Genomic DNA, 26,753 nt, shown 5'->3' with positions numbered 1-26,753 from the left:
CCAATGCAGCTGAGGGAGTCTCCAGGTGTAATGACTTTTCGTGCCACTAGACCCAGGCTTCCAACGCCGAGAGTGGGACTGTCTCTGTGCATCGACTTTTCCACTTAAATCTTCATGCACAAGTGTCTTTGTGCACAAAAACGCACAAAGACAATCATCACCCTCAGTTACCGAGAGACTACTACCACCACCACAATAGAAACAGTGGTGGACCTTGAAACAATAAGGGAGACTTAGATCAAATTCTTACATCAGATACTACTAGTCATGTGTCTTGCTTATCCTTTCTAGGATTCAATTAAAATAAATTAAAATAGGGAAGATGATGCCTGTGATACTGATTTTCCAGGAAGTCAGTTTATTAGAACATAAATGAGAAAATATATATTCTCAGCTTCTCTCAGATATGGCACCCTGAAAGTTCCCCAAGATTCAAGGTTAGCATTTATTCATAATCACAGTTCATGAGAACAGATCAGTATTTTCCTTCTACCAGACCAGATCAGAGGACACAGTGTACACACACAATGCTTACAATAAATGAAAGCAACACCAAATGTAAACAAAAGTTAGGTTTAATATAATATACAATGCCAATCTTTCAAGATAACAAACATTTATTAAGTGACTAGTATATGTCAGGCACTCTGTTAACCCCTCTAGCTACAAAAAAGGCAGTTCTGTCCTCTAGGAGCTAACATTATAATGGGGGAGACAACATGTCAAAAAAAACTAGGTATATATAAGACATACAGAATACATGAAATGAAATCTCATCTGGAAGGTATTTGCACATGGTGGTGAAAGACTAGGATAAGCCTTGCAGATGGTTGGATTTGAAATAATTCTTGAAAAAGCAAGTGAATCCAGGAGGTAAATCATTCCAAGCACAAAGCATTGTCAATGAACACAAAAACACAAAGCTCAGAGATGGACTGTCATATAGGAGAGTCAGCAAGAAGGTCAATATCACAAGAATGAGAGTATATTGAAAGCAGAGATGGTCGGTGATGTGTAAGAAGGTAGGAAGGATTCAGCTTGTGAAGGGCTTTCAAAGCAAAATGAGTTAATCAAATGTTAAAAATCCTTTGTTTCAAAAAGTTTTTGTCCAAACAAAACCAATGTAACTAAAATCAGAAGGGAAGCAACGAATTGGGAAACAATCTTCATAAAAACCTCTGACAAAGGTCTAATTACTCAAATTTACAAAGAGCTAAATCAATTGTATAAAAAAATCAAGCCATTCTCCAATTGATAAATGGGCAAGGGACATGAACAGGCAGTTCTCAGCCAAAGAAATAAAAACTATTAATAAGCACATGAAGAAGTGTTCTAAATCTCTTATAATCAGAGAGATGCAAATAAAAACAACTCTGAGGTATCACCTCACACCTAGCAGATTGGCTAACATGACAGCAAAGGAAAGTAATGCATGCTGGAGGAGATGTGGCAAAGTAGGGACATTAATTCATTGCTGGCGGAGTTGTGAATTGATCCAACCATTCTGGAGGGCAATTTGGAACTATGCCCAAAGGGTGATGAGACTGTCTGCCCTTTGATCCAGCTATAGCACTGCTGGGTTTGTACCCCAAAGAGATAATAAGGAAAAAGACTTGTACAAGAATATTCATAGCTGCACTCTTTGTGGTGGCCCAAAACTGGAAAATGAGGGGATGCCCTTCATTTGGAGAATGGCTGAACAAATTGTGGTATATGTGGGTCATGGAATACTATTGTGCTCAAAGGAATAATAAAGTGGAGGAATTCCATGGAGACTGGAATGACCTCCAAGAAGTGATGCAGAGCGAAAGGAGCAGAACCAGGAAAACATTGTACACAGAGACTGATACAGTGTGGTACAATCAAAGGTAATGGACTTCTCCATTAGTGTCAATGCAATGTCCCTGAATAATCTGCAGGGATCTAAAAAACACTATCCACAAGCAGAGGATAAACTATGGGAGTAAAAACACTGAGGAAAAGCAACTGCTTGACTACAGGGGGGAAGGGGATACGACTGAGGAGAGACTCCAATTGAACCCTCTAATGCAAATAACAACATGGAAATGGGTTTGAACCAAGAATACATGTGATACCCAGTGGAATCGTGCGCCGGCTATGGGAGAGGTGGTGGGAAGGGGGTGTGGGGGGGGGGAGGAAAAGAAAATGATCTTTGTTTCCAATGAATAATGTTTGGAAATGACCAAATAAAATAATGTTTAAAGTGAAAAAAAAATCCGTTGTTTCTGTTAACAAATGTTAAACTAAAAATAGGAAGTTACAGGTTTTATCATTTGAATTCATTAACTTTGCTGTGTTTAAATGGGAAGATACTATGACAAAATGTTGTTTAAGTTACTTATCTATTTATACAAATGAGAAAAAACTTTAATAAAAATCTCCCAGAGGATGATGATGGAGATCAGGAGATTTAAAGCCACATAAATGAGTGAGAAGCAGTAGAGAGAGAGAAAAGTAACAGAAAGATTAGCTAGAGATCCAATTAAGGTATATTATTACATAAATATTTAAGGATAAATTGAGAAAGAATAGGAAAAGAACATGAAAATATTCATCAGAATTGATATAACAACTATTATCTAATTCAATTACACTGGAATCAACAAATTATATTTCTGTCATTACAGTCACTGATATTTCATTTGAGGAAGTAGAAATGGCAACAAGAAAAAAAAATGTAAGATAAGCAGCTGAATGAGAGCCCAGGATAGCAAAGATACAATGTTGATGGTGCTAAGGAATGCAATTCAAAGTATCCAAAATTGAAAAGATCCCTTTGTAAAAATCATGAATAATTTTAGTTTAAAAAAAAAGTAACTGAGAAAGGATCAACAAGAAGGGATCCATACATCTACTTTCTCACCCCTATAGAAACTTTAAGAGAATTATGTTCGCATGTAACAAATACATTCTTTTTTTACCTTGTACCTTAGAATAAATACCATGTACAAACAAATACATTCTTGATGAAGGTTATGATAAAGGAACAGGCAGACTTTCATAAATACTATTATTTAGCAGGCCATATCTTTTATGGCCACACAGGTAACTGAAAGATATAAAGAATGCTATATCTTGGGGGCAGCTAGGGTGTCTCAGTGGACTGAGAGTCAGGCCTAGAGATGGGAGGTCCTGGATTCAAATCTGGCCTCAGATCTTCCTAACTATAAGACCCTGGGCAAGTCACTTAACATCCATTGCCTAGATTTTATCACTCTTCTGCCTTGGTACCAGTACATAGTATTGATTCTAAGATGGAAGGTAAAGGTTTAAAAAAAAGAATGCCACGTCTTACTGTGGGAATGTTCTTGCTTGATAATATTTTAAAAGTGTTTTTGATTCTGTAGAGCAAAGCGCCACCTTAAAGATTTTTCTCTGATGAAATGTCATATATGTATGCATGTATGTGTATGTTAGTACAATACAATAGAACTTGAGAAGGATAATGCCAAAGATGAGATTGCATGATGAGATCCCAACTGCAGATATCAGCAAGACATCAAACAAATACATACTTGATGAAGATGTTTTCTCTTCTTGAGAAGGATGTCTAGACCCAAATTCAAAAGAAAAGAGATTCTTAAAAGATGGTGATGTCCTCTAGATTCTCTTTGTGAATGATGTTTTGATGAGCACATCATATCTGATATCACTGAAGAAGCCCCAAAGTGATAAGTAAAATTAAATCCAATAAATCAATTTATGAAGCACCAAATATGCACAAAATACAATGCTTACAATGCTTGGTTTTGAGGATATAAAAACTAAAAACAAAAATCTTCTTTCCTAAAGGAGCCTACATTTCGTTGGGGTAAAATAATTGGAAAGAAAAAAGATAATTGGAGGAAGGACAAATGGAGACAGGGAGAAAATAGATTAGGAAAGGTTTTGAGAAGGAAATTAACTTTAAAGGATATGAAAGATTCTAAGTTATGAAGGTAAAATAGTTCATTCCAGACATGGGACAGCATGGCCAAAGGCAAGAGCTGAAATATCAGTTTCAAGAATAAAACCTCCCGGCCCACGGGAAGTTTTAAGGATGGAAAATAGAATCAGGATAGAAGTTTTGGATCCCGCAAAGGGCGTGAACGAGCCGGCTTTAGAGATGTAAATAATCGAGTCAGTAATCAATTATTGATTTTCAGGAGCCACAGCCTGCTCCGACCACTGGACGTTACTATTCAGGCTATTCCCATCCAATGATCTCAATTTAACACTGCACTGGTCAGAGGATAATGCTAGCTCAGAAGGAAAGGAAATCAGAAACTAAAGGAGGTAGATAATGCTAGGTATTAGCATTGGAAAAGAGAGAGAAACAGGAAGGCCTGACCCTTCAGGCCTCAGGGAGAAAGATAGAGAGGAGAGAGAAAGGGGAGGAGTTGCTCCATTGCAAACCTGTCGATGTCCTCCAAGTGGACGGAGCTGGCTGCCTCCCATTCCTTTTATTGTCTTTGATATACAAATGAGCTCAATACATATTGATCAGTTACATGATGCCTCAATACATATGGATGAGTTACCTAGCGTATTGCCATTGGATAATTGCAACTTATGACAAGGTGAAGGTGGGGTTATTATCCTCAGGTGAGTGAGACAGGAGGAAGCAAGGTTTTGTGCCTAACATCAGCCACGCTGGGAATAGAGCTCATTGCCATGCGCAGGATGGCCATGTGCTCACTCACAATCCTTGTCTCTCCATAATACCTATGGGCTGGACTGCTACAAAGAAATATCTAGTGGGCTTACTTTGGAGCATGTTGAATGGTAAGGGAACTGTGAGAAAAGTCCAAAAACATAAAAAGGGATGGGGAAGTCATAATATGGAAGGCTTTAAATGCCAAGCCAAAGAGTCTTCATTTTGTTTTATACAGTAGGGAATCCCAGAAGGTTTTTAGCAGAAGAATAAAATCATGTTTCAGGAATATTAATTTGGTAACTGTGTAGAGGATAGATGGGAGAGGGGAGAAATTGGAGCAGTGGGAATGATTAAGGAGTTACTGTGATAATCTAGATAAGAGGTGATGAAACCAGCCTTGTGCGTATGGAGAAGAGGATGGACTCATGAGATGGTGTATAATTAGAATGCACAAATTTGGAAACTTATTGACTATAGGCAGTGAAGGCAAAGGAGAAACAAGGAACTGCAGTGTGAAGTTTTGAACCTGGAAGAGTAGAAGGATGGAAATGCCTCAAACAAAAATAAGGGAGTTACAATAATCAATTGTATCATGAACATGCGGCCTTGGACATGCATTTTAAGACAGCTATTAAATATAGGAAAGTTGCAGTCACCATCACTTGAAGGAATTCCATGAAGATCTTTCTTGGTATCAAGGAAATTGTCACTCTGGCTTGATAAAATGCAGCAAAAAGAAGTCAAAGGCTAAGAACACACAGTTTTCAAAAGGAAAACTACAAGCTATTGATGGCTACAGGAAAATTGCTCCAAGTCACTTAGAATAAATGAGAGGTAGTGTGGTGAAATGGATAGAAAGGCATATTTGGACTTTAATTTCAAGAATATCCTCTAGCATGTATATACAATTTATCAATGATTAGCACCTAGTAGGTGCTTGATAAATGTTAGTTGACAGACTAACCCTGGAGAAGACAACAAGCATCTCACACTGAAGCTAGGAAAAGAATGTTATTGATTCTTAGACAGCTTAGATCAAAGGAGGAAGTTTCCACATCAGGAATTCAAAAATGGGAACAGGAGGGAGGAAAAAAAGAGAGAGAGAGAGATGAAGGAGGGAGGGGAGGGAGAGAGGGAGAAGGAGAGATAGACAGAGAGAAGAAAATTTAAATAATTGAAATTTTCATTACACATTCATTAACTTAGCAAAGATAGATGGGAATAATAGTAATAGCTCACTATCATTTTCCTATTTTACTGGTGAAGAAAATGAGGCAGATATAAGTTAAGTGATTTCCCAGGATCACATAGCTAGTAAGGGTCTGCAGTATGATCCAAATGTTGGTCTTCCAAACTCCAAGTCTTGTCCTCTCTCCACTGTATCACCTAGCTACCCTAATAGTCAACACTGGAAGGGTTATAGTAGAACATTATAGGTGTATTGGTGAAACTGTGCATTACTCCAATTCTTCTTGAAAAATGTACAATTATTAAAAAATTGCACTAAAATCTTAAAAGTTCCTTTGAGCCAGAGATCCCACGAGTGAGCATATGCCTTCAAGAAAGTAATGTAAAGAGTAAGGTAGATACGCATAGGGTGAAAGTAAGATGATGGAGCCAAATCTATTGGGCACCAACTGATAAAAAGAAGGCAGGAGTCGCAATCATGACATCTGAAAAAGCCAAAATAAAAATAAATCTAGTTAAAAGAGATAGGGAAGGGAATTACATCCTGATAAAAGGCAGTATAGACAATGAGGAAATATCTGTACTCAACATGTATGCACCAAATGGCATAGTATCCAAATTTCTAAAGGAGAAACTAGTGGAGCTCAAGGATGAAATAGATAGAAAAACTATACTGTTGGGAGATCTGAACCTTCCTCTATCAGAACTAGACAAATCAAACCAAAAAATAAATAAGAATGAGATAAGAGAAGTGAATGAAATCTTAGAAAAATTAGAGTTAGTAGACATGTGGAGAAAAATAAATAGGGACAAAAAGGAATAAACCTTTTCAGCAGCACATGGTACATTCACAAAAATTGACCATGTATTAGGGCATAAAAACATTGCAAATTGCAAAAGAGCAGAAATAATAAATGCAACCTTCTCAAACCACAATGCAAAGAAAAAATAATTAGTAAGGGTACATGGAGAGATAAATTAAAAATTAATTGGAAATTAAACAATACAATTCTCCAAAATCAGTTACTTAAAGAACAAATTGTAGAAAAATTAATAACTTCATTGAAGAAAATGACAATGATGAGACATCCTTTCAAAACCTATGGGATGCAGCCAAAGCAGTACTCAGGGGGAAATTTATATCCTTGATTTCATATACTAACAAATTAAGAAGGGCAGAAGTCAATGAATTGGGTATGCAAATTAAAAAAAACTAGAAAGTGAACAAATTAAAAATCCTCAGATGAAGACTAAATTGGAGATCCTAAAAATCAAAGGAGAAATTAATAAAATTGAAAGTCAAAGAACTATTGATTTAATAAATAAGACTAGAAGCTGGTACTTTGAAAAAAAAAACAAATAAAATACACAAAGTACTAGTCAGTCTAATTTAAAAAAGGAAAGAAAAAACCAAATTGACAGTATCCAAGATGAAAAGGGAGACCTCACTTCTAATGAAGAGGAAATTAAGGCAATCATTAAAAACTACTATGCCCAATTATATGGCAACAAATATAGAAATCTAGGTGAAATGGATGAATATTTACAAAAATATAAATTGCCTAGACTAACAGAGGAAGAAATAAATTACCTAAACAACCCCATATCAGAAAAAGAAATTGAACAAGCCATCAAAGAACTCTCCAAGAAAAAATCCCCAAGTCCAGTTGGATTCACAAATGAATTCCGTCAAACATTCAAAGAACAACTAATCCCAACATTATACAAACTATTTGATAGAATAAGCCAAGAAGGAGTTCTACAAAATTCATTTTACGACACAAATATGGTACTGATCCCAAAGCTAGGCAGGTCAAAACACAGACAGAAAACTATAGACCAATCTCCCTAATGAATATAGATGCAAAAGTCTTAAATAGGATACTAGCAAAAAGACTCCAGCAAGTCATCACAAGGGTTATTCACTATGACCAGGTAGGATTCATACCAGGGATGCAAGGATGGTTCAACATTAGGAAAACCATCCACATAATTGACCACATTAACAAGCAAACTGACAAAAATCACATGATTATCTCAATAGATGTAGAAAAAGCCTTTGATAAAATACAACACCCATTCCTATTGAAAACACTAGAAAGTATAGGAATAGAAGGGCCTTTCCTAAAAATAATAAACAGTATTTATCTAAAACCATCAGCCAACATCATCTGCAATGGGGACAAACTAGATGTATTTCCAATAAGATCAGGAGTGAAATAAGGATGCCCATTATCACCTCTTTTATTTAACATTGTACTAGAAACACTAGCTGTAGCAATTAGAGAAGAAAAAGAAATCGAAGGCATTAAAATTGGCAATGAGGAGACCAAGCTATCACTCTTTGTAGATGATATGATGGTCTACATAAAGAATCCTAGAGAATCAACTAAAAAGCAAGTCGAAATGATCAAGAACTTTAGCAAAGTCGCAGGATACAAAATAAACCCACATGAGTCATCAGCATTTCTATATATTTCCAACCCATCTCAGCAGCAAGAATTAGAAAGAGAAATTCCATTTAAAGTCACACAAGACAATATAAAATACTTAGGAATCTCTCTGCCGAGACAAACACAGAAACTATATGAACATAACTACAAAACCCTCTCCACACAATTAAAACTAGATCTAAACAATTGGAAAAACATTGATTGCTCATGAGTAGGATGAGCTAACATAATAAAAATGACAATCCTACCGAAATTAATTTACTTATTTAGTGCCAAACCAATTGAAGTACCAAGAAACATTTTACTGAATTAGAAAAAACCATAACAAAGTTCATTTGGAAGAACAAACGATCAAGGATATCCAGGGAAATAATGAAAAAATGCAAAGGAAGGTGGCCTTGCAGTCCCAGATCTCAAACAATATTATATCAGTGGAATCAGTGGAATAGACTTGGGGTAAATGACTTCAGCAGGACAGTCTATGATAAACCCAAAAATCCCAGTTTTGGGGACCAAAACCCACTTTTTGATAAAAACTGCTGGGAAAATTGGAAAACAGTATGGGAGAGATTAGGTTTGGATCAACATCTCACAAACTACACCAAGATAAACTCAGAATGGGTAAATGACCCAAATATAAAGAAGGAAACTATAAGCTAATTAGGTGAACACAAAAGAGTATACTTGTCAGATGTTTGGGAAAGGAAAGTCTTTAAAACCAAGCAAAAGCTAGAAAAAATCACAAAATGTAAAATCAATAATTTTGATTACATCAAATTAAAAAGGTTTTGTACAAACAAAACTAATGCATCCAAAATTAGAAGGGAATCAACAAATTGGGAAACAATCTGCATTACGAAAACCTCTGACAAAAGTCTAATTACTTAAATTTATAAGGAGTTAAACCAGTTGTACAAAAAATCAAACCATTCTCCAATTGAAAAATGGGCAAGGGACATAATTAGGCAATTTTCAGTTAAAGAAATCCAAACTATTAATAAGCACATGAAAAAGTGCTCTAAATCTCTTATAATCAGAGAAATGCAAATCAAAACAAATCTGAGGTATCACCTCACACCTAGCATATTGGCTACCATGACAGCAAAGGAAAGTAATAAATGCTGGAGGGGATGTGGCAAAGTTGGGACATTAATTCATTGCTGGTGGAGCTGTGAATTGATACAACCATTCTGGAGGGCAATTTGGAACTATGCCCAAAGGGCAATAAAAGACTGTCTGCCCTGTTATCCAGCTATAGCACAGCCATACCCCAAAGAGATAACAAGGAAAAAGACTTGGTACAAGAATATTCATAGCTGCACTCTTTGTAGTGGCAAAAAATTGGAAAATGAGGGGATGCCCTTCAATTGGAGAATGGCCAAACAAATCGTGGTATATGTTGGTGATGGAATACTATTTTGCTCAAAGGAATAATAAAGTGGAGGACTTCCATGGGGACTGGAACAAGCTCCAGGAAGTGATGCAGATTGAGAGGAGCAGAACCAGGAAAACATTATACACAGACACTGATACACTGTGGTCCAATCGAATGTAATGGACTTCTCCATTAGTGGCAATGCAATGACCCTGAACAACTTGGAGGAACCTAGGAGAAAAACCACTCTCCACATTCAGAGGAAACAAAGTGGGATTAAAAACACCAAATAAAAACAACTGCTTGAATACATGGCTGGAAGGGATGTAGTTGGGGATGTAGACTCTAAATGAACATCCTAGTATAAACAACAACATGGAAATAGGTTCTGATTAAGGACACAAGTAATACCCAATGAAATTGTGATTATTGTAACCAAGGAATAATGTTCTAAATTGAGCAAATAAACTAATTCAAATGGAAAAAAAGAAAGTAAGGTAAATAAATAAAGGTCATTTTATACATAAGCATAAATTCTATATGCATATATGTATAATCTTCTATCTGAAGTATTTATGGTAAGAAAACAAAAAAATGGTTTAGAAACAATGTAGATTGCTGCTGCTTGGGGAGTACCTGAACTACTTATAGTATATGGACATAATGTAATACTATTAAGTCAAAAGAAATACCAGATATGAATAAATCAGAAAAAAATGAGACTTGTATGAACTGATAAAAAAGCTAAGAAAACAGAACCAGGAGCATGATATAAGCAAAAATTGCAATAAAGCAAATGAAACAATAATAAAAGATGCATAAAATCAGAGTAATAGCAATGACTACTCTTGGGTTAAAAATAACAACTAGTATTTAGTAGAAATTTAGGTTTGCAAAATACTTTGCTACTTGATCCTCATAAAATCCCTGTGAGTTGGGTGCTATTATTATCCCTGTTTTACTGATGAGGAAAATGAGGATCAAAGGTGTTAGTGGACCTAGGGAGTGTAGGGGGCAGGTTGAAAATCAAATCTTTCTGATGGTAAGTGCAACATTATATCCTCTATGCCACCCAGCTGTCTCTTGGAGGAATACATGATGTAAAAGATTTCCCTCCTTTCAGAGAAGTACAAGAACAGAACATCACATAAGCCCATTATGGTGAACCTATGACACACGTGCCAAAAGGGGCACACAGAGCCCTCCCTATCAGCATGCCTCCAGCCAAAGTTTGTTACTAGAAATTCAGAGGGATTCAGGGTGAAGGTGTTCAACTCCCACTCTCCACATGCATCTGAGGACATTCTTCATTTCCCCGGCCCCTCTGCCCAGCAGTCCAATGGGAGCATTTATTCTCTCTCCTACTGAGGGAATGGCTCACATGCTACATGAGGGTGTGGTACAGATGGCAGCCTGTTGAGTCTGTGGTGAAGATGCTCCCTCTGGTGGTTGTGGAGAGGAGTTAGGTTTGAGGAGAGCAGAGCTGTAGGGGAGCAGAATACTGGGGCCACTCTCTTCCCCCTCTCCACACATGCCTCTCATCACCTGCCCCTCTGCCCAGCAGCCCAATGGGAGTGATTCCTCCCTCCCCTGTCTGGGATAAGGGATGGGGTGCTTGGGGCCAAGGTGGGGAAGGTGGGCATGGTACTCAGTCTATGGGGGGCTGGCACCCTGTCTCTAAAAAGTTTGCCATCATTGACATAAACTATCCAATACAACAGCTATGACAGAAAATTTTGGTTAACTGTTTTTCTTTGCTACAAGGGAGGATTCAATGGTAGAGGTCTATTGGGGGGGGAGAAGGTAATAGTATAAAAATACAAACTATCAATAAAACTTTTTTTTAAAAGCATAAATAAAACCTACTATGATAAAGCAACTATGCTTATTGTATGACTATACTGAGACTTCATTTTTGGTTCTACTGTATGTTTGTTTAAGTATGATATGACTCCCAGGTGACATTGGACCAACTACAGTAACAGTGATATTTACATAGAGCTTTAAGAAGACCTATCTTCTTGCTTTGCAACTGGCAGCCAATAGAGCTGATGTATCAATATGTTTATATCTTGAACAGATATTTCAGATGGACAACAGATTACTCCCAGATGAGCATAAGAAGAAGAGAATAGGCTTGAATTCCTATTTTATATTATACAGTACTTTTACTAACATCAAGATTCTCCCTAAAATAAAGACCCATCTTTATAACTCTAGTATTCTCCTGGACTTATCATTACTAAACTGTGTTTTATTTCTGAGTCTTTACTTCCTTTGACCAAGTACTCTCTTTTTTTCTATTTCTAGGGTTTTAATGATGACTTAATAAAGTGTATTTCACTGTCTGATATTTCTAACTCCCTATTACTGGTTTTCTTTCTCGTAATTTTGATCATCTTATCCATCTTCTTTGCCAAGTGAATTTTGTTATGGCATTATCTAATTCTGTGAAATAGCCAACTTGTACTTTGATTGGTTTTGCATTAAAGCTGTAAATTAGTTTTGGAAGTATTGACGTTTTTACTATATTTACTTGACTTACCCATGAGCTGAAAATATTACTTCATTTATTCAGTTCTTCCTTGATTTCTATTTAAATCATTTTGACATTGTCTTTATATATGTCTCTTTTGTGACTTCATGTATTCGAGTTCAAATATTTCATGAAATTTATCATCATTGTAAAGAATATATCTCTTTCTATCAGTCTTCTTCTGGTCTTGATGTTATAAAGGAATGAAAATTTCTTCTCCTGGATTTATTTTTTAGCTCCCACTACTTTACCACTGTTGTTCATCATATTTACCAATTTCTTTTTTGTTGTTATTTGAGCTTAATTCTAAGTAACTGAGTAGTTTCCAAGTGTAGTTGTTTGAAGGTTTTCATCTCTGATTCTTATTTCTTTAATTTTTTATGCCTCATTGATATCATCAAGATCTCTAAAACAATGTCAAATAGGAGAGGCAAGAGGAGGATCTCTGTTTTATTCCTCCTTTTAATGGGAGAATATCTTTAGTGTTTTCCTGACACATGTAATATTAATCCATATTTGGGAATATAGACTTTTATCCTGGTAAGGAAATAACTTCATTCCTTTTTTTAAAAATTACTGTTAAAATAAATGAATCATGCATATCACCAAATACATTGCCTGTTCCTACTGTCATCAATCAGTCAACAAACATTTATTACATGCTAACTATATAGCAGGTATCCTCTTGATACTGAGGATAACATGATGAAAACAAAGTCTTTGACTTCAAGGAGCTCAGACTATTGAGGGAGATGTGAGGTATTGATATAATCATGTATCAAATACATAGAAGGTAATTTTTTAGAGCCTTAACAGCTTTGCGGATCAGGAAAGGTTTTGTGTAGAAAGTTACACTTAAGGTGAGCTTTGAGGGAACTTAAGGAATTTAAGAGATTGAGATTATTGGGGTATACATTCCAGACATAGGGTATAACTTGGGCAAAGACTTATTTTACCAGACTATAGAAGGCATGAAGGGGAATATCGGAAAATAAGGCTGAAAAAGAAGGTTGAGGCCAGGTTCTTAGGGGATTTAAATATAAAATAAAGGCATTTATATTTCCCCTTAGAGTTAGTAGAGAGCTACTGAAGTTTATTGAGGAGTTTATAGGGGAGTGACATGATCAAGCCTCTCTTTATAGTCCTTATTTCTTCATTTGTTAATATGATGTATCATACTGATGAATAAAATTAAACTTCTCTCAGATTCTAGGTATAAATCCTGCCTGATCATGATAGATATTTGTTTTTGAGAGATTCCTACTTTCTCTTTAGGAGAATTTTTTCTACTACTTTGTTGATATTCACTAACGCCATTTTTCTTTTTCAGTTTAATTTTTGGTTTGAAAATGAAAACTAGGTCCCCCCTTAGCAGAAGCTAGGCCATCTCACATCCGTCTCAGAGTTTTTTAAGTGTCTCCATATGATTTACCAGTTCTTCTCAAGTATGTCTCATTTGGATTGTGATTCTGGCTGAGCCACTTTGCTTGAGATGTTCTTTGGTTATTTAAGCCATCCATTTTTTCCTAGATTCATTTTTTTTTCATTTTATCCTTCTATGAACAATTATCTATCTCTTCTTAATTCTCAAATTTGTAAGTGCAGAACTATATAGAATAACTTCTATTAATTGTCTTCAGTTCTTATCACCTTGTTATATCCTCTCTTGCTCATTTCCAATTTTGTGGATTTACTAACCTCTTTAACACCACATTGATGATGTGTGATTGACAAACGATGATCCATAACTAGTTCCTCCTTAAGGCATAATCTTTTAAAGGGAAATAAGCATGGGTTAGGACCTTTTTGCTAAAGGAAGACAGAAGCAGAGAGGTCAAAGATTCCACAGAGACTTAGATTCCCTGGAGGGAGGTATATATATATATATATATATATATATATATATATATATAAATTACCTTCTGATAATTAAGATTAAATAAGACATAAGGTCTAGATGTTTATTATAGAGTTCAAATCAAAGAAGACCACCTACTAGCTTACTAGTAATTAAAGCTATCCAGCTGCTCCTGTTTGCAAATGACACTGTCGATAGCAACAACTTTTGAAAAGTTACAGGGCCTCTTAAGTAAGTTCCGTAATTGCATAAAAGAGTTTAGCCTTACCATCTACACCAGTGGGAAAAAAAGGTGGATAGAGAATGCCTATTGACTATGAGAAGCAACTGAGATGGGTATTGAAATGCCCATTAGAGGCAACTAGGTGGTACAGTGGATAAATCACTGGGCCTGGAGTCAGGAAGACCTGAGTTCAAATTTAGCCTCAGATATTTACTAGCTCTGTGATTCTGGACAGGTCACTAACCTCTGCCTCAGTTTTGTCAATTATACAATGGGGATCATAAGAGCAACTACTTCACAGGGTTCTTGTGAGGATAAAATAAGTTAATATCTATAAAGCCCTCAGCATAGTACTTTGCACATAGTAGTCACTTAATAATCCTGGCTCCTCTCACCCCAGCCCCATTAGAAGAAAGACATTGTGATGCTATGGGAAGAGGGCTGGGCCAGAAGTCAGAGGATCTTGGTTGAAATCTCAGCTCTGATTCTTAATATCTATGTGACCTTAAACATGTCATTTATTCTTTTTGGTCCTCAGTTTTTTTCTATGTAAAAAGAAATAGATTAGGTAACATCTAAGTTCGCTTTCAACTCTGATCATTGAGTACATGTATTTTTGAATAGAGATTAGATAAACATTCATAAGGGCCCAGAAAAGAAGAATATAAGAAAAAGCAGCTGAATTGCATTTTAATAGCCCCAAACTTCTCCCTCAAACAAAAAAAACAATCTTTTTTTACACCAATATTATTCTAGTGATGAAATATGGCAGTGAATCATGCAGTACTACAGTGTTGCAGAGAATAAGAATTATAGGTCACTCAAAAGGGGAATGGAGAGACATACTGATAGGTAAAAAGAGGCTGTAACATATTCTCAGAGAAAAACTGCATGCCAGTAAAAGATATCATCAGAAAGATATATGACCAGAAAAGAGGGAGGGCTTGTCATTTTTATTCATGATGCTGAGGCACCTAAAGGAAAATGCTCAGTGTTATCCATGGACCCTCCTTCTACATAAAATATTTATGGAAAGACATGAATGAGAATCACATAAGAAAAAAGTGCTCCTGCCTTGTGATCTCCATCCCTGGAGGGAGTATCCCCATTGATAAGATAACAGATACTTTGATGACATTACAAAATAACAAAGGCTCAATGGAGCCTTTGGTCAGGTCCACCATTCACCACAGCCCTATCTTAGGCATCTCTGTAACTTTCTCATTCAGTACACCATTGTTCAAAATGTAGCACTTGAACAATCTTTGCTGATAAGAATAGATTACCATGAGAACACAAAGAGATCTGTTCCATTTTATGTTTTTTCCCCTATGGCTCTTTCCTTTCCCTCCACACATGCTCTTAGGATCATCTAGCTCAGTTAGATTTCATTCCAAATTCTTTGCAGACCTATATTCCCCATTCTACTCCCCCCAATCACTTGTTTCTTCTTAAATAAGACAAAATTGTTTTTCAAAGAATCTCAAATTTGGAGGAAACCTCAGAGACCATCTTCCATCATTCTTCTTTATGATGTTTTGTAAATGACCCTACTCTCAAATAATATTGCTATTGGTTGTAATTTCTCTCTCTTTAGCAAGGGAAATATATCCAAAATTTCTTGGTTAAATGGAAGATTAATCCATTGAACAGTCAGAACTCTAAGGAATAAGCTATATTAAAAAGAGAAAAATATGCTAGTCCAAGTCATAAAAAACATTTAGATTTACTGTAAAACCAGAAAAAAATTGTCATTTACATTCCTCTTTCATTCTTGGTAAGATAAAAAAAATAACATATTTATTCATATTTCCAAAATGGACAAATTGTTCTGACTTTGACTTCAAATGTTAAATCACCCCTCCCCATAGCAAATTCAAGGAAAACTTCTTTTTACAAGAAATGTGGCACAATATTTATTTGTTGAAAGTCTATTCATGCTGCGCATTCAGTCAGCACATTTAGAGGCTTGAAATTCTCAGATGTATAGATTTGCAGACTTTTAAAGCCACAGTCTATGTAAATACATATTTATGAACTTTTTAAAACACCAAGAGCTGACCTTATGAAATATAGCAACTCTTTCTGAATACTGATATGCTCCAAATTGGGCAGAATACTGGGAGCTTCAAAAGAGACATAGAAAATATTGAAAATCATAAAAGAATTCTAAATTCTACACCTCAATCTCTCTAAAAGTTAGCAACATCTTAATGTTCTTAAAAACATTTATTCCAAGATAGGTTGCCTGTGACTAAGATTTTTTTTGTCTTGATATAGGGAAATAATTACAAATATATAAAATTAAATCATAAATTATCACCATGATTGAAAAAATCTCAAGCACAAATTCATTTCATAAATTCAACTATGATGTATATAATAAATGGAAATTGGGCATGGTGACATTTCCTTCAGTCCTAGTGACAGTTCAAAATACAACATTCTCAGGTTTTTAGAGACTATATCTGACCTCTCCCCTGTTTCTTCCTTCCAGGCATCACTAAGAACAGTTTGGGAGTGGATCTGCATGTAAAAAGGGGGAAGGATGAGCAGAAAATATGAAAGCTTTCTTTTAGAAAACTTTTGCAAAGCAAGTGAATGGCAAAGTACAGAAAATAACACAAAGCTTGGCCAAATAAGATATAGGATACAAGAAAAGTAGTGAAATAAACTGTCGATGGATTTTGAATCAGTCCCACCATTCTGAAAAAAATAATTGGAGGATTATATAAGAAACGTGACTAAAATGTTCATACTCTGATTCAGATATTCAACTGCTAGACATCTGTTCCATAAAAAATATTCATAGCAATACTTTTTGTGGCAGTAAAGAACTGGAAACTAAATGGATACCAATCATTTTAGGAGTCAGTAAATGTATTGTGGGACATGAATTCAATAGAATATTAATGTGTAAGAAGAAGAAGTTTTTGTTTTTACAGAGGCTGGTATATTTTCTGGTAATGATTCTGATACTAAAAAAAATATATCAATTATAAGTGTTTTTAAAGGAAAAGCAATGGCTCCTCTACCCTAAATTAAACCTTTTGGACTTAAAAAATGTTAATAACCACTGTCTCAGCACTTTTGTCAGGGCTAAGTGTAGTGGTTAACCACAGACATCTACTGCAGATATGTTTGAAATTTCCTTCTTCCTTTGGATCATGGACTTTTTAACAACTATGTATTTATTAGTCTAGATTCATTGATCTTGAAAGTTAGAGATCCTTAGTTTGGGTCTTTTTGTTATAATTTTCTCTGAATTTGTGGCTTCAGGGAGTTCTCAGACAATGTATTAACTAGAACTTCCCTATGATCCAGTGCCATCTCCTGACTTATTAATAGTCCTTGTCAAATGTTTCAATTTCTTTGCAAACTTGCATTCATTAATGTGGCTTAGGATAGCAAATTTCAAAATGACAATGAATGTTTGGAAAAAGAAACCTATCATCAAGGTAAACAAGTGTTCCATTTGATGGAAATTAATGCCTGTGCCATTTTAATGTTAACAACAAAGTACTGGGTAAGAAAAGAATAACTCTAAATCTTTATTACAGACTTTTGACCAACTCAGCAAAAATAACGTGAAGGTTATATTTTTTCAGCTATGTAAGATATTAAGAGATGAAATATCCTCAGTGGAATGCTTTGTTGGTAAGTAGCATTTCTTTTCTGGTAAGGTTGATTTTTCAATCCAACCATTGTTAAGGCAACTATTGGGTGTTCTGCTTTTGTGCAGGCTTTGAGATCCAAACTAATGAAAAGCAGTCACATTTTGAATTAGCCAATACAAGCAGGGTCAGGGAAAGGGTGAAGCCTAGGGATAAATATCAAGAAGGTAAAAGAGCAAGAGGAGAAAAAAAGGAACGAAGAGAGAATTAGTGTAGAGCCATCTGCATCTGTGAGTTGAGTTAAAGGAAAAATTGCCCTTATTGTGAGAGATTGTCCTATACTCTATAAAAATAGCATCAAGATACATCTATAATGCTGAGAGATGGTTGGTAAAGTGGACATAGGGAACCAAACCCAACACTGGATGTGATAGAGGTGACAGAGTGATAGAGGGTCAAAGAATGGAGTCCTGTTGTGGAGTCTTAGAAATCACTGTTGTGATTTAAGAAGGATGCCTTGCAAGAAGTGATCTTGGGAATTGCTTCCTTATGTGAGCATATTTGCATCCCAGTCTATATGAATACCTAAATGCTATGAGCAAGAAAGGAAGTGAGGGCTCAGGAACAAAGAATGAACTGGTCCTCAGCTTGATCATCACCCACTCTGGGTATATGTCAGTCCATTGCTGAAAAAAAATCTCTGAAAGTTTGGGAATACAGAACAAGTGGGTGGGGAAGTTTGGTACTTTCAACTGAGATTTTGAGCCCAAAGAGGCTTGTGGACTAGATCCCCAAGGCTAATCCCCATAGAGCATTGCCAGCATTTTCATGGACTGTGATGATGACAAAATGGGGACAGATATGATAGCTAAGATAGTGAGGTCAGAGTCTGGTAGTTTCCATAGAGGACATATATCTTCAAGGAGCAGCCAATTGACATAGAGCTTAGAAAATGAGATGAGTCCACATTTGTAAGGTCACATGAGGAGTTAGGGGAAAGTGGTCTGTATTGTGTCAGGAAAGATGTTGTTCTATTCATGACTCCAAACTTTTCCTTGAAACAAAGGCCCTTCCCTATTTGTTTTACATCAGAATTCTTCTGATATTGTTATAGGGGTGAAAGTCACAGAACACTATAATCTCTAAAGAAGTGAAGTTGAAAAGCACCCAAAGAGCACTAAATTGGTTCCTAGAGGACATCAACAGGGTGCAACCAAGAACAAGCAAGGAATTGCTCAGGAAAATCAAAGTAAAGAATGTCATCAGAGAAATGTATGATCAAAAAAAAAAAGACAGACCAATGACAGTGATTGGGATGGGATACAGGCTATGTAAGGAGAATGAGAAGTAGGCTCCCATCATGTTGGGTGGGCTTCGTGTATAAGATATATAAGAGAATATGGGCATGCAGGCTAGGCAGATATAGGCAGCTTACTACCTGTATTGGTGGAGGATTGAGAAGCTCACAGATCTCAACATTTCAGAGTAAAGAAATACTTCCTAACAATTAGAGTTGTTTAAGGGAAATGGATTCCTAGAAAACATCACATGTAATTGTTTTACCTCATTGAAGGCCATCAAGCAAAGACTAGATGACTACTTAGTCATATAGTAGAAGGGATTGTTGGTCAGATAAGAGTTGGACTAAATGACCCCTGACATCTTTTTGGAACCCAAGATCTTAAAATTCCATAGTGGCACCATGAACTTAAAGAGAGAAAATAACATGAGAAGATTTATATGTAGTGATGCTGAAAAGCAGATTTGAGAGAATAATACACAAAATGATTACAATAATGTTAATAAAGACAACAATAAAAGGTAATAAAACTAGTCAAAGAAAAAAGGAAATTCTAATACCAAATGATCACAGATAAAGCATATTTCCTCCCAACCTGTCAAAAAATTGGTAAATGGGAATTACCATTCAGTTGCAGTCACTTTTTTACTTGGTTTTGCTAAATAACTATTTTCTGCGAAGGTACTTTGTAGGGCAATTAAGTGTTTAGGTTTTTGCATGGGCTATTTCTTAAGGTAAGCTTGAATGATAACATCCAGTATGGGTAAAGAAAAATTCAACACAGAGTATTTTTAATCACCTTCCACTACTGCTTCTCAATTTCATGTTTTCCTATTTTTTTAAAACATTACTTTTATTTTTGATAGAAACATAGGAAAAAGGCCAATATTTAAATATAGGGGATGTGTGTGTGTGCATGCACATTTTCATTTCTATTCAATTTATTCATGGAAAATACTTTAGAAATTATGTCCAAGATGATATTTGAAGAAAGCACATGTCACACGTAAAAAATGACATGAACCATAGTCCTGGTTTTATTTTTACTGAATTGATCATTAGTATTTTTCTAAAAACCAAGTGTATTGTTTGAAGAGAGAGTTGAGGCCAGAGAAGAACAAGGTGGTATCAAAAGTCTATAAGTGGGACAGCTGGGTAGCTCAGTAGATTGAGAGCCAGGCCTAGAGATGGGAGGTCTTAGGTTCAAATCTGGCCTCAGACACTTCCCAGCTGTGTGACCCTGGACAAGTCACTTGACCCCCATTGCCTAGCCCTTACCACTCTCATGCCTTGTAACCAATACACAGTATTGATTCCAAGATGGAAGGTAAGGGTTTTTAAAAAGTCCATAAGTAGGAGAAAAGCACATAACTAGATATAATTAGATAAAGCTCAGATATTAATTGGGCTTTTGCTTCAGACCCTGAAGGGCAGTTTCTTTTTGCCTGAAGGGTTGGCAGACATCTTCTAATTGATGGTGAGAGACTGTTAAGCCAAATCCCAGTGCTTGAAAACATTACCAAGTGGGAAATGGAAAAACAAAGCCTCTAACTAGAGTTCCCCAGTGCAGTAAAAACTGATATACACAGTCACTTTGCCATGAGACACTGTTAAGAGCTATTGACAAGAATGAGAGGGGACTGAGGATCTCAGCAAGTATGAAGACTGAGTTCAATGTAGCAGGGCCCAGAAGATAGGGCAGCTTGTTTGTGCTTCTTCAAGTGGCAAATAGCAGGTTTATAAACCTGTTATTTGCCACTTGAAGAAGGTATAAGCAAAATAAGAATTGGTTTCCCTCTTGGAAGGGGCCAATGAAAGGTCATTCTAGTCCTTAAGTTATCAGGAAAGGTAAAAACTTCCTTAAAGGAATGAAAGGCCTTCAGGGGGAAAAGTTTAGGAAAAGGCAGAGGGGAATTCCAATTTGTATTAGAAGGCTTGAGAGTAGAAGAATATGACCCATAGAAGGAAAGAAACAAGACACAATGGTGAACAGTTTTAGTTAGAAATGAGGGAGGAGAATTGTTCCTAAGACTGATTCCTTGAGCTCCAAGGAATGGGGATTTGCATTCACTGAAGATAATAGAACAGCAGCTGTTAGGGGACTTATCCTTAGAGCGAGACAAGATGTATAGTGGTGGTTGGTGATGCCCTACCTTTGAGGAGCACTGGGGGGTAGGGGTGGGGCACTGTACTGAGCTATTTGTTAGTTTGACATTAACAAGATTGACTTCTTTTATCTTCTGGGGCTAGGTGATGGAGTCAAGCCTAATGACTACTATGTTAAGGTTTTCAAAGAGCTTTGCAAACATTATATTTTGATCCTCACAACAACCCTAGGATAGATATTGTTATTATTCCCATTTACAGGTGAGGAAACTGATGCAGGCAGATGTTAATTGATTTGCCCAAAGTCACAGAACCAGTAAGTATCAGGTATTCCCAAATCTCATGCTCTATATACTGTGCCACTTGACTTCCTCTAATAGACATCATTGTTAACTTTAGCTTCCCTTACTAGCCTTAGCTATGGAATCTCTGACAGTTTTTTTTTCATAGAATCATGCCATGCTTTTATAATAATTCTCTGTTAACTTCACTGGCTTTCATCTTTTGTAGCAGGTTTTTTATCAATTTATTGCTATGATGAGTTCACTTTGCAACCACATTGAGATCCTCAATTTCCCCTTTTTCTTACACATCAGAATGGTTTTTCTTTGTAGCAAATTTAATTCTTTAGAGCCCTCTCTTTCTACCTGGGCCAATTTCCATTGGAAAACTGGATGCCAGATGATCCTACATATTCTCTTTGTGAATTTCTGAAAAATTCTCTCTAAACCTAAGGTGCATGTCCTTTTATATTCAGATCTCTTATTCTATCACATATTCCAAGATGGTGCAGTCTTTACCCCCAGAAGTTTCCATCAATTCTTTTCTGCAACCATTTCTGTCTTTTGAGTTAGAGTTAGATTAGAATAGAATTTCCTCTCATGGGTTCTTTCTTATATAAGTTTTTGTCAGATTCTTATAATGATGAAAGAGGTATTGATAGCCCAGAAGGACTTATAAGGGTATTTTATAGACCATTTAAAGAACTAAAATTGGTGTGCTATATAAGTTGTTCACAAAAGTAAAGAAAGATGACTCCTTACCAATGTCCTTCTCTGAGACAAATATGATTCTGATATCCAAAGCATGTAATGATAAATTAGGAAGAACATTATAGAACTCATTCACTATTGAATATCGATACAAAATAAAAAGAAAAAAGATTTCCCTGAGATTAAGGTTTAAGTAAAAAACCCTCTCTTCCTCTCCTTCTTATAGGAGTTTTCTTCCCCTCCCCTTCCCATGTGAATCTTTGTGTGAGAATGATTATTCTATTTGGTCTTTCTTTACCCCCTATTTATACATTACATTTCCCCCACATATTAGTATACATAGATTGATATAAATGTAGTCCTTATAGAAGAGAGTTTGAGTAAAAGAAGAAGATAACATTTTTCCCCTTTCCTTAATATTTACCTTTTCAGGTATTCCTTGCTCTTTGATTTTCGGTATCAAACTTTCCACAGAGCTCTGGTCTTTTCTTTGCAAAAGTTGGAAATCTTCTATTTTGTTGAATGCCCATACCTTCCCTTGGAAGTATATAGTCAGTTTTGCTGGGTAGCTGATTCTTGGTTGGAGACCCAGCTCTGTTGCCTTTCTGAAGATCATGTTCCATGCCTTACGATCATTCAGAGTAGAACTTGCAAGGTCTTATGTGACCCTGATTGGCATTCCTTTATATCTAAATTGTCTTTTTCTGGCTTCCTGTAGGATTTTTTCTTTTGTTTGATAGCTTTGGAATTTGGCAATTACATTCCTGGGAGTTGTCTTTTGGGGGTTTAGTGTAGAAGGTGTTCTGTGAGCTCTGTCAGTGGCTGTATTGCCCCCTTGTTCTAGAATCTCTGGGCAATTTTCTTTGATTATATCTTGTATCACGATGTCGAGTTTGGTGTTTATTTCTGGCTTTTCTGGAAGTTCAATTATTCTTAAATTATCTCTTCTCCCCCTGTTTTCCAGATCTGTCACCTTGTCCGTGAGATATTTTATGTTCTCTTCTAATTTCTTGGTGTTTTGGCTTTGCTTTATTAATTCTTGCTCTTTTACACGATCGTTGTCTTCCAGCTGCCTGATTCTGGCCTTTAAAGCCTGGTTTTCCTTTTCAGTTTGGTCACACCGGTTTTGTAGATGCGTGAATTTCTTTTGCATTATTTCCAACTTTTCCTCCCAGAAGGCTTCCATCTTTTTGGTCATTTCTGATTCAAATTCTTCATGGGTTTGTGGAGAGTTTCCATTTCCTTTGGAAGGTTTCGGAGCATTTTCTTGTGTATCGTCTTCTATCTCCTCTGTATTTTGTATTTTGGCTCCATAGAATGTGTCCAAAGTTGCCCCTTTCTTCTTATTTTTCTTGGGATTTGGGGGCTTCTGTGCTTCTGTGGAGTTTGCCATCTCTGAATGGGGAGGATTAGCTTTTCTTATCTCTGTCTGGTGTTCAGAGGTTTTAGTCCTGGGCAGATTGTCGGTTCTATGAGCTTTCCCTGGGTTAAACTGAGTATGCCTTCAGGCAATGACTTTCAATGGAACTGGAATGGAAGGGTTGGACCAGGGGGCCACACTCTCCCCCGGTTCTCTCTGTTTCCCTGCTGCTAAGGTGCCCCCTCGACTGGGTTGGGTTGCTCTCCGGAAGTTGCCTTCAGAATAGCTGGCTGTAAGGCTGTTTTGTCATTCATATAGATGCTAGTCCATCTACACCTCATCCTATAGAACTCAGGCTATCTATGATCTATAATTTACTCTCATGAAATGATGGACCTACCTTCTTTTCTGATTCCACATGATTTGTGATATTTTGGATCCTGCTTGTTCCCACCATGCATTTCTCTGTTGAACTCTGGGCCAGCTGCAACTTTTGCTCTTTGAAGACTATAGTGTTTGGAGAATATAGCAGACAGTCTTGTCCAACCCCATCTCACTGAAGCCACACATAAAGGCCTATGAGCTAAATGCTAAATGTGCCATTGTTCCCATTTTATGGATGAGGAAACTGAAATTCAGAGGTTGAGAGAATTGCCCATGGTCAAGCAGCTAGGGGTACTAGAGACGACCTTAGAACCAAACTCTTCCTTACTCCAAGTATATCACTCCTTTTGCTACATCACACCATCATACTAGATGGGGAAAGGTCTTGCCTCACACAGGCACTGCCCCTAACCAACTCGATATCACTTAAGAGGAACAGAACAGAATTGAGATTCAGAAGTTTCCCCAAAAAGATACTAGTGCAATAGGACAGTTCCTACAAAAACAACACTCTAAAGACATACAGCTACAAGACTTCCAAAGCCTGATCATCATAATAACCAACCATGATGGTGAGCATACTACCCACTGCTTGAAGGACAGGTAATCAATTCAGGGGGATGGGGATGGAGATGTGTACATGTGTTTATATTTATACTGGACATCAGCAATTTGGGAACTTGTTTTGCTTGACTATCCATATTTGTTTCAAGGGGTTTTGCCTTTCCCCCGAGGGAAAAATAATATTTCTTAAATGAAAAAAAATCTTTGCTAGTCAGTGTTCCTAGAGCTTCCCAAGCAAAATCTAGGCCTGATGGGAGTATGTCTCTGGGGTCTTATTGTGGATTTTTGGTGGAATATTTTCTTCCCACAAACAATGTTTGTCATTTCAGTCAGGGCTGGAGGAGCCCAAGATGGCTGATTTGTCAGGGACTTTAAAGATGCTTGCCTTCACACAAGGGATCCTAATGGGGAAAAAGAGGGAGGACAGCCACAGATATAGACTCCCAATGAAAGGTTTCCCTCCAGCCCAGTAGCTTTCAATATATAAGGCCTCTCATTGAACTCCCAGATGCAAAGAGCAGTTGAGAAGAATCTTATTTAATTGGTTTCCATGCCAACACCTTGGGGCTCCTCCTGCCCTGCAGTTTGGGTAACAGAAGCAGTGCACACATCTTCACAGCTACACTAGATGGGGTGAGATGATCCTTGTCTCCCTTACCCATGATTTATTTGAAGGTTTTCAACTGACCATCTCTCAGAAAAGATCTTTCCCCACGGGCCTGGAAATGTATATTTAAAGGAGACAGCACTGAAGGGATGGGGTTTTAGGCTGAGATGATGCATGATGGACACCTCAAGGCTATTTCAGGTTTCATACCCATAAAGACATGCATTCTCCACTCTTCCAAACAGTGGCTCAGCCTGGACACTTGTCGGTGCATTCATGTTCATTCTTTCATTCCAGGTCAGCTACCTGAGGACTAGGAGACTCTGAATCCCACATCACTGGCAAACATCTAATATGTTTCCAGGCCTAGTAGCTAGAAAGCACGAGGTAATTGTTCTCCCTCAAGTTCTAGGAGTTTCTCTGGCTTGTCACTGCATCTGCAACATTATAGACCCTATTCAAACACAGACACCTAGATTCCTTCGGATATCTTCCAATAAAATATCTCCATATTTGCTCTGCAAACTTCAAGTCAGTTTCCAAGCAGACAAGTCTGGTCATTTTGTGACTGTTTTACTTTGGTGTCTTAGAAGCAGTGCCTAATCCCCAAATTTGGGGCAAGGCAATGACTTTCCGACAAATAATTCATAAGTGACACTAATGAGCACAGGCAGATGAAGTGGAAAGGCTTTAAATGTGTCCCATTATTTAGCAGGATAATTAAGAGCACAGCTCTAGCACGGTGCTTGATTGCAGAAATAGATAAGATCCCCCTGACTTATTGCAAGCAGGTGTTGTAATGAAGCAAAGCAAGACGATTTTTCTGAGGTTCTTCTGGCCCAAAGAAGATTGCAGATTTATCTCTTTCTGCCTAAAGCAACATACAGCCAAGTGCACAAACTTTGCAAATAAAAAGGGTTACAAGTTTCCCTGAAATAACACTGCCTGCTGCATCTCCTCAATGCATTATATAGAAGGTTCCTCCAGAGAGAGTAGGGTTGAGTAGCTGCATATACAGTCTCCCTGGTCCTCCTAAGGTGCTTTTGAATTAGAAAGAATAATTCACGTAGGGAATCAAGATCACATTCCATCATCTGCACTTTAGGGGGACTTTTTGTTTGGACAAATTTTCTTCTGATTACAATTAGCCGCTTTCTTTTCAGAATTTCATTCTTGAATGTCTCCCATCCCTCCTGGGCTGACTTCCCCCAAGAGAATTTTAGCTACAGGGATGCTCCCTTGACTTTGTGGGAAAACTCTAAAATGTATTATTCCCAAATCTCAACTGCATGTTAGGTCATGTGTGACTTTTCTGTCCTTTACTAGCATAAATCCAAAGATGGAACAGTGACTTCTCCAGAGTTCCTACCATTCCCACCTCAGCAACCAACTCCTTATTGCTACTATTCAAATTCACAGAAGTTCCCTTCATTGATTGCTTCCTTACGTTTTTAAGGAAGAAATCATCATTAAGGCAAGTAAAAAATTATTAGCTGCTGCTTTTGGCAAAGAGACGGAACACCAGCAGCTGTCTGG

Source organism: Monodelphis domestica, chromosome X (assembly GCF_027887165.1).
Source record: "Monodelphis domestica isolate mMonDom1 chromosome X, mMonDom1.pri, whole genome shotgun sequence".
NCBI classification, from domain to species: Eukaryota; Metazoa; Chordata; class Mammalia; order Didelphimorphia; family Didelphidae; genus Monodelphis; species Monodelphis domestica.
The sequence above is the reverse complement of the archived record's forward strand: the minus strand, read 5'-3'. Positions refer to the sequence as shown.